Below are 13,397 nucleotides of genomic sequence, written 5' to 3' on the forward strand. Positions count from 1 at the left end.
ATTTGCAAAAGCTTTGTTTTCCTTTTTTCCTTTGCCCTTCCCATTTCAAAATTTTCTTCCTGTTTTCCAAAATCTGTTATATGTTTTGGTCCTGAATTACACTTTTGGTTTCTGACACCAGAGAAATCGTGTGGTATTACACACGTGTCCAGTGTATAGGAAAGTTTAAAAAGTATGGCATCCAGGTGTATCCCTCTATTAAGAAATATTTCTTTTTTTTTTCTCTTTCATTAAAGTATTTATTTCTATTCCTCTAACTACTATTAAGAAATATTTCAAGTTTACTTTTTCTTTCTGGCATAGTCCACTTCTTTATCCACTTGGCAATTGATGGGCACTTTGGCTTTTTCCTAGATTTGGCTATTACAGTGTGCTGTTATAGACAGAAGTGCAGATATATCACTGTAGTATGTTGCTTTTAATTTCTTAGGAAGATACCAAAAGGGGAATACCTGGATCAAATAGAACCTCAAATTTTAGTTTTTTGAGGAATCTCCACACTTGATTTCCCCAGTGGTTGTGCAAGTCTGCAATCCCACTACAGTAAAGGGTTCATTTTTCCCCACAGCTCCACCAGCATTTGTTACTGGTTGATTTCTTGTGATAGTCATTCTTTCTGAGGTGAGCTGGAATATATTAGTTTACATTTCTCAAATGACCAGTGATGTTGAACATTTTCTTCATATATTTGCTGTTTCTACTTAATCAGAAAAGTGTCTTATTTCAGATGACCATTTTTGGATTGGGTCTTTCAGTTTGGAGGGTCTGATTTTCTTTTTTTTTTTAGATTTTTATATTTTCTGGATGGTAATCCTTTGAGGAACGGCTGACAGTTTCTATTTTCTAGCAGATTTATTGTTTCTGTTTTAATATTTATATCTTTGATCCACTTTGATTTTAGTTTAGTGCATGGTGAAAGATACGTACGGGTCTAGTTTTAATCTTCAGCATGTGGGAAGCTAGTTTTCCCAGACTGTTTATTAAAGAGGCTGCCTTTCTTATGGTGAAAATGTTTGGCACCTTCTTAAAGATAAGGTGGCTAAATGTCTGGAGTTGTTTGTGCATCTTCTAATCTGTATTTTGATCACAGTTGCATTAAATCTGTTCAACAGTTTTGGAAGTGTGGCTGTTTTCACTGTATTCCAAACCAAGAGCAGGGGATATCTTTCCATTTTCTGATAGCCTCATCAATCTCCTTTTTCACAGTACTGTAGTTTTTAGTATAAAGGTCTTTTACATTCTTTTGATTCCTAGGTATTTCATTGTTTGGGATGCTGTTATGAAGGGTGTTGTTTCTCTGGTTTCTTTCTCACTCAGTTTGTTATTCATGATAGGAAGGCTTTTGACTATTGATGGTTGACTTTGTATCCAGCTATGCTACTAAATTTGGTTATTAAATGTAGAAATAGGACTCATCCTAGGGATGCAAGAATGATTCAGTATTTGCAAATCAATAAATGTAATACACTGTAACAGTCAAGGACAGAAACCATATGATCATATCAATAGATGCAGACAAAGCATTTGACAAAGTACAACATCCATTCATGATAAAAACTACAGAAAATTGGAATAGATGGTCTGTCTCAATCTGGTGAAAACCAGGTATGACGAACGAACGAGCAAGCCAGTATCATAGTAAATGGACAGAAATAAAGTTTTCACTCTAAAATTAGAAACAAGACAAGGTTGTCCACTGTTGCCACTCTTATTCAATATAGTTCTAGAAACATTTGCTGAAGCAATTAGCCAATAGAAATAAAAGGAAAGGAAGATGTTAAATTATTTGTGGATAATACTGTACATAGAAGCCCCACAAAATAACAGCTATGCCTTTTTAAATTTGGAAATTACCTTGGAATTTATTTATTTCGGTATCCATTTTACATGCAAAATAACTGATACCCAGAGACATCACATACCATTTCTAATATTATACGATTGGTTAATACTAAAATACTCAAGTTTTGTCACTTCAAAAGTAGTTGCCACTTTGCTACTTTTTTGTTAAGTCTAATTCTGGATGACAGCAAGTCATTCTTTTCAAATATGACAGTCTTCAAAAAATTGGCCATCAGTTCTAAGCCTAGGTTTTTTTTCCCCTCACAGATCAAGCATTCCTATGTTCTTACCCCTTATTCTTAAAGCATGGTTTGAAAATTAGAGATGTTCCCTGAACAAACTTGAGTTTCTTGATGTTTCTGTTAGTGTGTGGTTTGGAACAGTGCAGAGGTGCTCTGCTTGGACTGGTGGACACATGACTGTTTGTCCATGGATGACTCAAGCTACTTTGCCCTAATGCATTTATCCAGTAATATGCCTAGTTCAGTGCATGTGAGGATTATTAAGTGTGAGGGATTATATAGTGACAAAATACTTGATTTCTAAAGATCAGTCTAGTGGCCTGTCTATGGAAAGGCTATAATGTGTGTGATTTAGTAAGAGTACAGCAGATTCAGGCAGTAAAGACCTTGAGAAATTGTATATACAGAATTATAGTCTCCATTTAAGGTATTTTTGTTTAATTCTGGCTTAAATACCTGTAAAGTGTGTGTGTGTGTATATATATATATATATATATATACACACACACACACTAATTTTCAGGCTGTCCTAACAATTGAAGGATAGCCACACATATTGGAGCCAAACTATCATTGTTACTTTCATCAAGAAGAAATTCGACTTGTATTTAATAGCATGATTAAAATTAGAAATGATAGTGCTTCTATGGAGCAATTTAGAAAATAATACCAGGCAGCAAAAGAGAGTGGAGAAGTGGCCTTAGATATCTGAGAATGTGGCCCAAATTTTAGTGCAAACATAATCCACATCACTGCTTGAAATGTGATGCAGACATTGAACCGTAGCACATTGTTTCAATGTGAACATTTTTAATTGTTAAAGGTAAAATATTTAGCCCCCCCTCCATATTACTACAGGAAGATAATGAGGTGTTTAGTGGTTGATTGTACATCTAAGAGTATGATGCCCTTGCTTGAGAAATACTTGTTGATGCAGGGCATACCAAAGGGAGTGACCAAGGACAGGAATCAAGAAGCTGTATCCAGAGTCTCCGCATGTACCCAGATGCGCAGACGCTCAAGTCCCTTCCGTGAAGTGGCGCAGAATCTGCATGTGTGCTGCTCACGTTTTATACTTCACAGCCTCTTTAGATTCCTTATAATACCAATATAAGCACTGTGTAAATAGCTGTACTGCATTTTTAATGGCAATGTGGTATATTTAGTACAGATGGGGTTTTCCTCTTTTTTTATCTGCAGTTGGTGAATTGTGGGTCCCGCATCCTTGGCTGTGGAGGGCTATTTATGTATTGGAGACAAGCATTTGCATGCCTACCACGTGTGCCTCTGTGTGGGGCTTTGCATTTGTATATCTAATTAATTCAATCTAATCTGTGAGGAAGATAATTTCTCCTTTTATAAGTAAAGGTACTTGAACACACAGGTTCTAGAAGTTGCCTAAGAGGATATGATCAATAGGAATTTGAAAGCAGGTCTGTAATCTAAATGAATTCTGTTACACCATTGATTGTCAGGTACCCTTGCTGACAACGCATATTTTCGGTAAAGTTTCAGGTTGAATCTTGATATCTAAAATAGTTACTATATTTATTATTTTGTATTTTAGGGAAGGGTCTAGAAGGTCTCACTACTAGGTTGGACTTGTAGTGATTCTCCTGTTTACAGCCTCAAAGTGCTGGGATTACAGGCGCACGCCACCACCCAGTCTCAATTGTCCTCTCTGCACACGCGCCCTGAAGTGGGGCCAGGGCTAGGCCCAGTATGTCAGGCCTGGGGGTTGAACCCCTGGCCCCTGTGCCTGCTTGCAGGCACTTTAATCCACTGAGCTATTTGGCCGGCCCCTACATTAATAAACTTTTTAACAAGCAATTGTAAGTTTATAGAAAAATTATAAAGGATAGGGAGGGCCCATCCTTTGGACCTCCTCTTTCCCTCCCACTGTTCTTACTCTTCATTTTGCAGGGAACATTCGTTAATAGGATGAGCCATTATTGATAAAAGTCTGTATTTTATATTAGGATTCACCCTCATATGGTTTATGGGTTTGCCAAATGTCATGAATCCTCCATTACCGTAACCAGTCAATTCTGTGTTCCTCTAGTCATGTTCATGGCCAGCCTGTGCTTCACTATGTAGTGCAGACTGCCAAACTCTTCCAAAAGTGTCTGTTCCATTTTACAGTCCACTAGCAGTGGACTTGTTGCTTCACTTTCTCATCAGATCATGTCATTGTTTAATTTTGGCTACTCTGATAGGAAGGTAGTGGTATTTCATTATTTTAATAGTTCTTTAGTTATCAGTGATGTTGAGTATCTTTTTCCATGCTTATTTTCTATCTTTTTCCATGCTTATTTTCCATCTTACTGTCTTTTTTGATATGGCATCTTAGATTTTATGTTGGTTTGTTTGAAAACACTTAGATTCATGCTGGTGTGTTTTATGAAGTTTTGGTAGCACAAGGCATGATTCATGCCAGTAATCTCAGCACTTGGAAGGCTGAGGCATGAAGGTCACTGTGATTTTAAAGGCAGCTGAGTCCATATAGGGAATTCAAGGCCAATCTTGACTACATAGTGAGAACTTGTCTTTTAAAAAAAAAAGTCTTGACATATTTTGGATACTAGGTGTTTTCAAAGATGTGTTTGGCAAAATTATTTCCTCATTGTGTGGCTTGTGTTTTCATTCTCTTAACAGTATCTTTTGCAGGGAAGATTTTATAATTTTAATGAGGTGCATCTTACTGCATTAAAAGTTAGATTTGGTAATATTTTTTGAAACTCCTTGTTGCATGCAAAGTTAGCTAGATTATTTTTTCTTCCATTTTTTCATTAATCCCCTTTTCTATTTTTGGTTCAGTTTTGTGTTTTATATTTTGATCTTTGATCTATTTTTGAGCTTATTTTTGTGAAAGGTGTGAAACTTGTGTTTATATTGATTTTGCGGGTGTACATGGAAGGGCATGATGACTTGTTCTAGCACCATTTGTTGAAAAAAATTGTTCTTTCTCCACTGAGTTGCACTCCCCTGCTCCCCTGTTTTTTCCAAAGATAATTTACTACATTTCTGTGGGGTTTTTTGGGGAGGGTCTTGTATCTGTTCCACTGGCTATCATATTCCAGTGCCATACTGTCCTGAATGCTGAAACTTCTTAGTAAGTCTTCAATTTGTGATTGTGTTAGTCCTTTGTTTTTGCTCTTCAGTATTATTCTGGCTGTTTTAGATCTGCTTGTGGCAGGTAGGTGTTCAGATCTATTTGTGTCTATAAAACATGTTGAGATTTTTATTAGGATTGACTTGAATCTAAAGATCAATTTGGGAAAAACGGATGTCTTTTGAGTTTATTTATGAAGATAGAATATTTCTGTATTTAAAAAATTTGCAGCTTTCATTTTTTTAAACAGCATATTTAACTTTTCCCCCTCATGTAGGTCTTGTATAGGATTATATTTTGTTAGAATCGTGCTGTAGTTCCTCACTTTTTGGTTAAATAAATAAAAAGATTTATTTATTTGTTTATTTGAGGCAGTATTTTGCTATGCATTTCACGTTGACCTTGAACACACCATGTGACCATTTGGCCTAACCTGGCTACAATTTGTGGCTGTCCTTCCTTAGCTTCGTAGTATTGGAATTATAGGATGCACTACTGTGCCAGGCCATTGTTATGTTTTAAATTTCAATTTCAGTTGTTACTGCTGGTATTAGGAAAGCACTAGACTTGAATATGAACTCTATATTCTACAACATTGCTGCAGGAATTTTTTTTTTTTTTTTTTTGCTTTGATTCCTAGGAATTTTCACTCTAGTTATATCTGTGAGCAAAGATACTACTTCTTGATCTGTATGCATTTTCAGTTCCTTTACTATAGCACTAGCTGGGACTTTCGTAATGTTGAATAGAGTAGTGAATGGAGGTGTCCTTGTCCTGTCAGCAGTATGAAGGGGAGGGCATTGCATTTCTCACTACTAAACTTGATGTTAGCTATAGTATTTTTTTTTGTGACTGGCTCAGCCCACCCTGGGGGTGGGACTGGCATAGCGTGGTGCCGGGGATCCAACTGCAGTTCCTGCGCGCTTGCCTGTGCTTGCCCAAGCAGGTGCCTTAGTCCGCTGAGCTATCTCACTGGTGCAGGATTATTGAAGATATCTCTTCCTAGTTTCTTAAAAGTTTTTAGTTATGAATAGATGTTTGGTCATGGTTCATAATTCTCTTTAAATAGTTTTGGATTCCATTTCAGAATATTTTGTCAATATTTTAGAATCCAAGGGCCAGTGGAATAAGCACTTCCCTGGCAAGTGCAGGGGCCTGAGTTCAATCCCCGGTTCCACAAAAAAAAAAAAAAAAAAAAATTGAATCCATGTTCATGAGACTTCCTAATCTATAATTTTGCTTTATTATCTTCATCTGAGTTACAAATTAGTATAATGCTGATCCTATAAAACAAATTAGGAATTCTCTCCTGTTGCCACTTCATCAAGACATTGAAGAAGGTTGTTACCATTTCATGAAACATTTGAATTTACAACTGCAACCATCAGATCTAGTGGTTTCTGTTTAGAAAACTTACTACTTCTTTACTCAATTGGCCTAATAGATACAGTCCTATTTAGTTTTGGGTGAGTTTTGGTAGGTTGTATCTTAAGTTTATTTCATCTGACTATAAAGTTTGTGAGGATAGAGCTGCTCATAATATTACCCTGTAGAGTCAGTAGTCATAGCTACTCTCTCAATGTGTTGTTAGTGTTTTGTGACTGCTGTTGGTTACTTGGCCAGATGTTTATTAATTTTACTGCTCACAGCATTAGGTTTTGTTTTGTTAATTTCTCTATAATTTTCTGTTTTCAGTGATTTCTGGTTTAATGTTTTTTATGTCTTCAGTTTTATATTGCTTTTCTGTCTCTGGTTTTCCTAAGAAATTCAGGTTATTAATTTTCAGGCTTCTTTTCTAATATTTGTATTTAGTGCTATATACATTTTCCTCTAAGCACTGTTTTTGCTGCATTCCTCAAATTGTATTTTCTTTTGTATTTAAATTGAAATTTTAACAACGTCTCTTAAAACTACTTTTTGATCCTAGAAATATTTAGTAATGTGTTACTGAATTTCCAAGGATTTGGGGCCTTGAACTGTCTAAATATTTGGCATGTGGTTTGAAAGCATGATTCGGATTTTCTCTATCTACTATGTGATTTATTGCTCATCCTAGTGACTTGGTGTATATTCCATGTGTGGGTGTGAGAGGAATATGTGTTTTAATGTTGCTGGTTGTGATCGTCAGTAGATGGCAGACCCAGTTGATTGGTTGTGCTGTTACTTTCTCCTTACAGTTTATCAGATTTTTGTCTTGTGTATTTTGATTTTTTTATTTGGTACATAGTAAGAATAGTTATATCTTCTTGGATATTTGGGCTTTTATTACATAATAGTCCTCTTTATCTCTGATAATTTTCCTTGTTTTACATCTGCTTTGTTTGAAATGAATATAAATTCTCTTGCTTTATTACTGTTGGTGTAGTATATTTGTCTCTTTCTCTACTTTTTCTCTGTATGTGTTTTTGTATTTAAAGTTAGTTTCTAAGCCAGGTATGCTGGCATAAGTTTATAATCCTAGCACTCTGGAGCCTGAGGTAGGAGGATCCACAGAAGTTCAGAGCCAGTTGGGGCTGTATAGTGAGCTCAAGGCCAACCTGAAATACCCAGTGAAACACAGTCTTTCCTTCCCCTCCCATAAAAGTCAATTTTAAAAATTATTAGTATATATTTGCGGAATATTCAGTGCAGTTACACTCATCTTGGGGATTCAGTGCATATGTACTACATCTTGATTATTTAAAGTGGATTTTTTTATAGATAACATACTCGGATATATTTTGGTCTTCCTGATAGTCTCTGTTAGTTGAAATATTTTAAGTTTTCATTTAAGATACTGATACAGTTGGATAGTATCTACCTTGTCCATCTTGTTTGTAACTTGTCTTTGGCCTTGTATATTTTAAAATTTATTTTACCTCCCTGCCTGCTTGCTTGCTCGCTCCTTCCTTCCTTCCTTCCTTCCTTCCTTCCCTTCCCTTCCCTTCCCTTCCCTTCCCTTCCCTTCCCTTCCCTTCCCTTCCCTTCCCTTCCCTTCCTCTAGGTCTCTCGTTCTCTGGTATTGAACATTATATATAATGCTACTTTATCTTTTCTCTTAGCTTATCATTTGTAACTTAAAATTTGTCTTTGTACCACAATTTGCAGTATGCACTTATGGCTAATCTACTTTCTGAAAACAGTGTACTGTTTCATAGGTAGTGCATCTACTTCATAATTGAGCATTTCCAGTTTCTTCCTGTCATCCCTTAACATTGGTCTTTATTTCACTTTTCAGTGAACTGTAATTGTTCATATTATTGCTGTTAGTATTTTAAATGATTTATGTGTTAAGATCAGTTAAGAATTTTCAAAGTAGAATTTTTCATTTTACCATCTCTTTTTCTCCCTTTGTGTAGATTTAAGATTTACATCTTTCTTCTCTTAGAACTTCTCGTAACATTTTAAGACAAGTCTATTACTGACAGATTCCCTTGTCTTTTTGTCCACAAAAGTCTTTTTACTTCCTTACTTTTCTTTTCTTTCTTTCTTTTTTTTTTTTTTTGGCGGAACTGGGGATTGAACTCATTCTACTGAGCTATTTCCCCAGCCCCTTTCCTTACTTTTCAATGATAATTTTGCTGAACACAGAATTGTAGGTTGCTAGGGGTTTTTAGTTTTGTTTTGTTTCTGTGCAGTTTAGGCTGGCCTTGAACTCACTTTGTACCCCAGGCTATCCTTGAACTCACAGTGATCATCCTGCTTCAGTCTCCTAAGGGCTGGGATTACAGACATGCGCCATCACGCCTGGCCTAAGTTTTTAGCTTTTTTTTTTTTTTTCCAATACTTCAGATTATGTCCCTGCAAATCACTTAGCTTGCTTGGCTCCTGATGTGTGATTCTTATCCTTGTTCCTCTGAAGATAAGATTTCTCTTCTACCACTACCTATGCCATCCTTCAAGATTAGTTCTGTCTTTGATTTTCTTTAATTTGAATATGATATACCTGAATGTAGTTATCTTTTTGGTAGTTACCTTACTTTGTGTTCTCCAACCTTCTCAGTTCGGTGCCTGTCATAAATGTTGGGAAATTGTCAGCCATTATTTTTTCAAATATTATTTCTCCTTTTGGATTCTCTTGTATAAGCAAAAGTTTTAAAAATTATTTCACAGTTTTGGGATATTCTGTCTTTTTCCCTTTGATTTTAAGCTTAGAGCATTTCTTTTGACATATTCAAGGTCATTGATTTTCTCAGGCCATGTCCAGTCTATCAGTGATCCTGTAAAATTTCTATTTTTCTTTGCTAGCATAATTGCTTTTAGGGGGCCGCAGAGATGGCTCAGTAGAATAAGCGCTTCCCTGGCAAGTGCAAGGGTCTGAGTTCAATCCCTGGTTCTGAAAAAAAAAAAAAAAAAAAAAAAATTGCTTTTCTGAGACAGGTCTCACTGTAGTTTCCATTCATCATGTAGCCGAGGTTGGCCTCAAACTTGCACCAGTCCTCCTGCCTCAGCCTCCCACAGGCTGGGATTACAGGTGTGTGCCACCACACCCAACTTCTATGTTTTTTAATTATCAAGATACATTTTTCTTGTTCACATATATGTTACATATATGACCTTACATCACTCAACATATTTTTTATTAAGATGTATTTCATATATAGCCTTATATTACTCATCAATATTTACATGTGGTCTACTTTTTCCATTAGAGCTTTTACCATATATTCCTTTAAAATTGTTGGTCTAATGATTGTGAATCCATATCCGAATGTAATTCTGATACCTGCTTTTTGTCTTCAGACTTTTTCTTACCTTTTAACACAGCACTCCTTACAATTTTTGTTTTTCCTTTTCAACTAGATAAGGTGGACTAGAATTAAGATCAGTAGGATTTTAGTATGAAATTTTATGTTAATCCAGCCCAGGATTAGCCTGTGTTTACTGTTTGCTTTCCTGTAGTGTCCTTGTTTTGCTCTACTCTGGTTTTTCCTAAAGAGACTTCTATTTATTTATTTATTTATTTATTTATTTATTTATTTTGTTTTATTTTTCTGTATTTTAGGGAAGGGTCTAGAAGATCTCAGTACCAGATCAGACTCTAGTGATCTGCCTGTTTATAGCCTCCCAAGTGCTGGGATTACAGGTGCGTGCCACCATGCCCAGTCATAATTGCTGTCTCAGAGCACCCTGAGAGCGGGACTGGCACAGCAGGCCTGGGGATCAAACCTCTGACCCCTGTGCCTGCTTGCATGTGCTTTAATCCACTGAGCTGTATGGCTAACCTGAGACTTCTGTTTAAATAGAATCTGAACTTTGCCGTTCTTAGGTGCAACTGCGTATCATCATATAGGAGCCCTGTGGTTGATGGTGAGGTGCGGTCCATGAGACATTCTTTAGCCCTGTGCTTAGATCTTATTGCCACTGTCATAGTGCCCCTGGACTTTCACCTTCAAAAATGTTCCTTGCCTTGCCTCTTAGGTGAGACAGGAAAGCTAGAAAGCTCTGGAGGTGAATGTTTCCCTGCTTTTATTTACTTAGGCTTTGGTTGAACCTATGTTGGTTAACTTCTGGTAAAGTAGTTTTATTTTTTGGCAGGTTGTCCTTGGTTATAGAGAACAGGGTACCGTGGGACTTTTGAATCGTAGTTATTTTTCCTTTTGCCAATGAAAAGGGATTTTTCTGTGTAAAATCATGAAGGTGTGGGAGTCCCCTTCTGGTGTGCCAGAGGTTTTGTCTGGCAAACTAATGTACACATACTCTAGCAATTACCTTTTAGGTTTGTACCAGGTGTACAGTGAGGTAATGGTTTCTGCTTTTGGTCAGCTATTTCCTGTATCAGTCTGATTCTCCTGTCTTGGGGATAACAGTTTGTTACATGACATCAGTTCTCTAATTATTATTATTATTATTATTATTATTATTTATTTTTTTTTTTTTTTGAAACAGGGTCTCACTACACAGTTTAGTTTATAGGCATATGCCACCACACCAGTTCTGGGACAGGCATGGCATGCAGTACCAGGGCTTGAACTTGAGTCCTTGTACTTTCCAGGCAGGCACTTAGACTGCCAAGTATCTCCCCAGCCCCAGTTCTCCGATTCTAGTAGGGGTTGCTGATGTCTAGTTCAGATTCTTTTGTGGCCAAAGTGATATTGAAGTGGAGATGGCAAATTATAGTTTTTGTCATTAAAGTTTTGAATTTGCCTTCACTTTCATTTGAATACCAATTGAAACAAATGTACCACTAATGCAAGATGTTAAAAGACTTAGAAGTATGTCATCTATTAGAAGTGTGCGTGCTTGTGCAGCTCTCTTGCTCTCTCCCCTCTTCTCCCTTTTCCCCTTCTTCTCTGTCCTTCCCTCCCTCCCTTCTCTCTTTCTCTCTCTCTCTCTCTCTCTCTCTCTCTCTCTCTCTCTCTCTCTCTCTCTCTCTTTTCCCCTTTTTAACAAGATCTTGATGTGTAATCCAACTTCAACTTAGAAGTGTTCTCAACCCTCATTATTTACTTTGATTCATTTAATTTTTACTGGGCATCTGCCTGGTAACTCCATGCATATTCCAAGCACTTGACATATAAATATGCTCTCATTCTCTCGGGTCTGGTTTTGCCTCATATCTTGTGCAAGACTTTGTGATCTTAATATTTTCTTTACCTCTACTAGATTATTCCCATGAGTACTTAATTATGCATACTTTGATATATCATCTTAAGAGAGAACTACCTTGACCCTTTCTCTATAACTTCTATAGTTTCTGCTTTTTTATTACCAAAAATGTCTTTTTATGTTACCATAATTTCTCAAATTCTACATCTGGCTGTTGCTTCCAGTATCTCTGAGTCATTGGGAAAAAAAGCCTTTTTTTTTTGTTTGTTTGTTTGTTTGTTTTTTGCTTTAATTGAAAGAGTCCCTCGTTGTCAAACCCAGTGGAAAATTACCTGCCATTTCTTATTTGATCACTTAGAAGAATTTCTAAGCCCTTTCCAAGCTTCCATAAGTTGGCTTTCCTCTCAGCCTGTTTTATTATTTTTCACGGAGACAGGGTCTCATTATTTAGTTTATTTAGTTTAAGCTGGCCGTGAACTCAGTAGGATGAGATCGAGGTGATTCGCTTGCCTCTGCTGCTCATTTGCTGAGATCACAGGCATGTGCCACCACATCTGGCTTTACTGTTAAAAGTCTTATTCTCATGGCAAATTATGATTTAACTGTTCCCTAGTACTTATCTCTTACCTACCTCACAAAGCTCCAGAGTGGATATTTTTACTTGATATAAATTAAGATAAACAACTCTGAACTATTAGTTTTAGTCTTAGTACACTTATTAACTTTTCTCTGAAGTTGCCTCTTTTAACACCTTGCTGTAGTGGTACAGTTGTTGCAGTTAGTGAATCAGGTTTGATAAATGCTACATGAACTACTTTCTTTTAGGGCTATTCTTTTATTATGCAGTTCTATAAGAATTTTGCTAAATGCATAGGGTTGTGTATCCATCATTATGGTATCTTACAGAATAGTTTTACTGACTTTAAAAATAAAAATAATGTATGTTTTACATATTTATCCCTCCTTCCCTCAACCTGTGACAACCATTGATCTTTTTCCTGTCCGTAGGTCTGGCTTTTGCAGAATGTCTTAGAGTTGGCATCATATAATTGGTAGCCCTTTCACACTGGCTTCTTTTGCTTACTAATAATACCCAGTTAAGATTTCCCCATCTTCTGTTCTGGCTTGATAGCTCGTTTCTTTTTATTGTACAGATCCACTACAGTTTGTTTATCTGTCACTTATTGAAGGACATCTTGGTTGCTGCCAAAAATCAGTTACAAATAGAGTTGCTGCAAACATTCATGTACTGGTTTTTGTATGGGTATGTTTTCAAATCATTTAGGAAAGTACCTCTTGTGACTGGTAGGTCATACAAATCTGCTTAGGTCTTTAATGTAAAGAAAGACATCTTCTAAAGTAGTTGTTCCATGTGGCATTCCCACTGGCACTGTTTTATTGCTTCACAAGGTTATGCCAGTGTTTTATTTTTGTTACTATAAAGTTGTTGTATAATCTTTTTCATAAACTTCTATTTGATCTTTGGAAAAGTGTCTTTTAAGATATTTTGCCTAGTTTTTAAATTGTTTTCTTTTTTTTTTTTTTTTTTTTTTTTTTAGGGAAGGGTCTACAGGGTGTTCAGAGTCTCACTACTAGATCAGACTCATAGTGATCTGCTTGTTCATAGCCTCCTAAGAGCTGGGATTACAGGTGCATGCTGCCATGCACAGTCT

The 13,397-nt window shown here is 36.4% G+C and overlaps 1 protein-coding gene across 2 annotated transcripts in view; it reads left to right on the forward strand.

Moving 5' to 3' along the window:
• Window positions 1-13,397, forward strand: part of Tsc22d1 (TSC22 domain family member 1) — a 129,821-nt gene that overhangs the window by 34,158 nt on the left and 82,266 nt on the right. The gene's annotated exons all lie outside the window — the stretch shown is intronic.

Source organism: Octodon degus, unplaced genomic scaffold, assembly GCF_000260255.1.
Source record: "Octodon degus isolate 3935 unplaced genomic scaffold, OctDeg1.0 scaffold00122, whole genome shotgun sequence".
Taxonomy (NCBI): Eukaryota; Metazoa; Chordata; class Mammalia; order Rodentia; family Octodontidae; genus Octodon; species Octodon degus.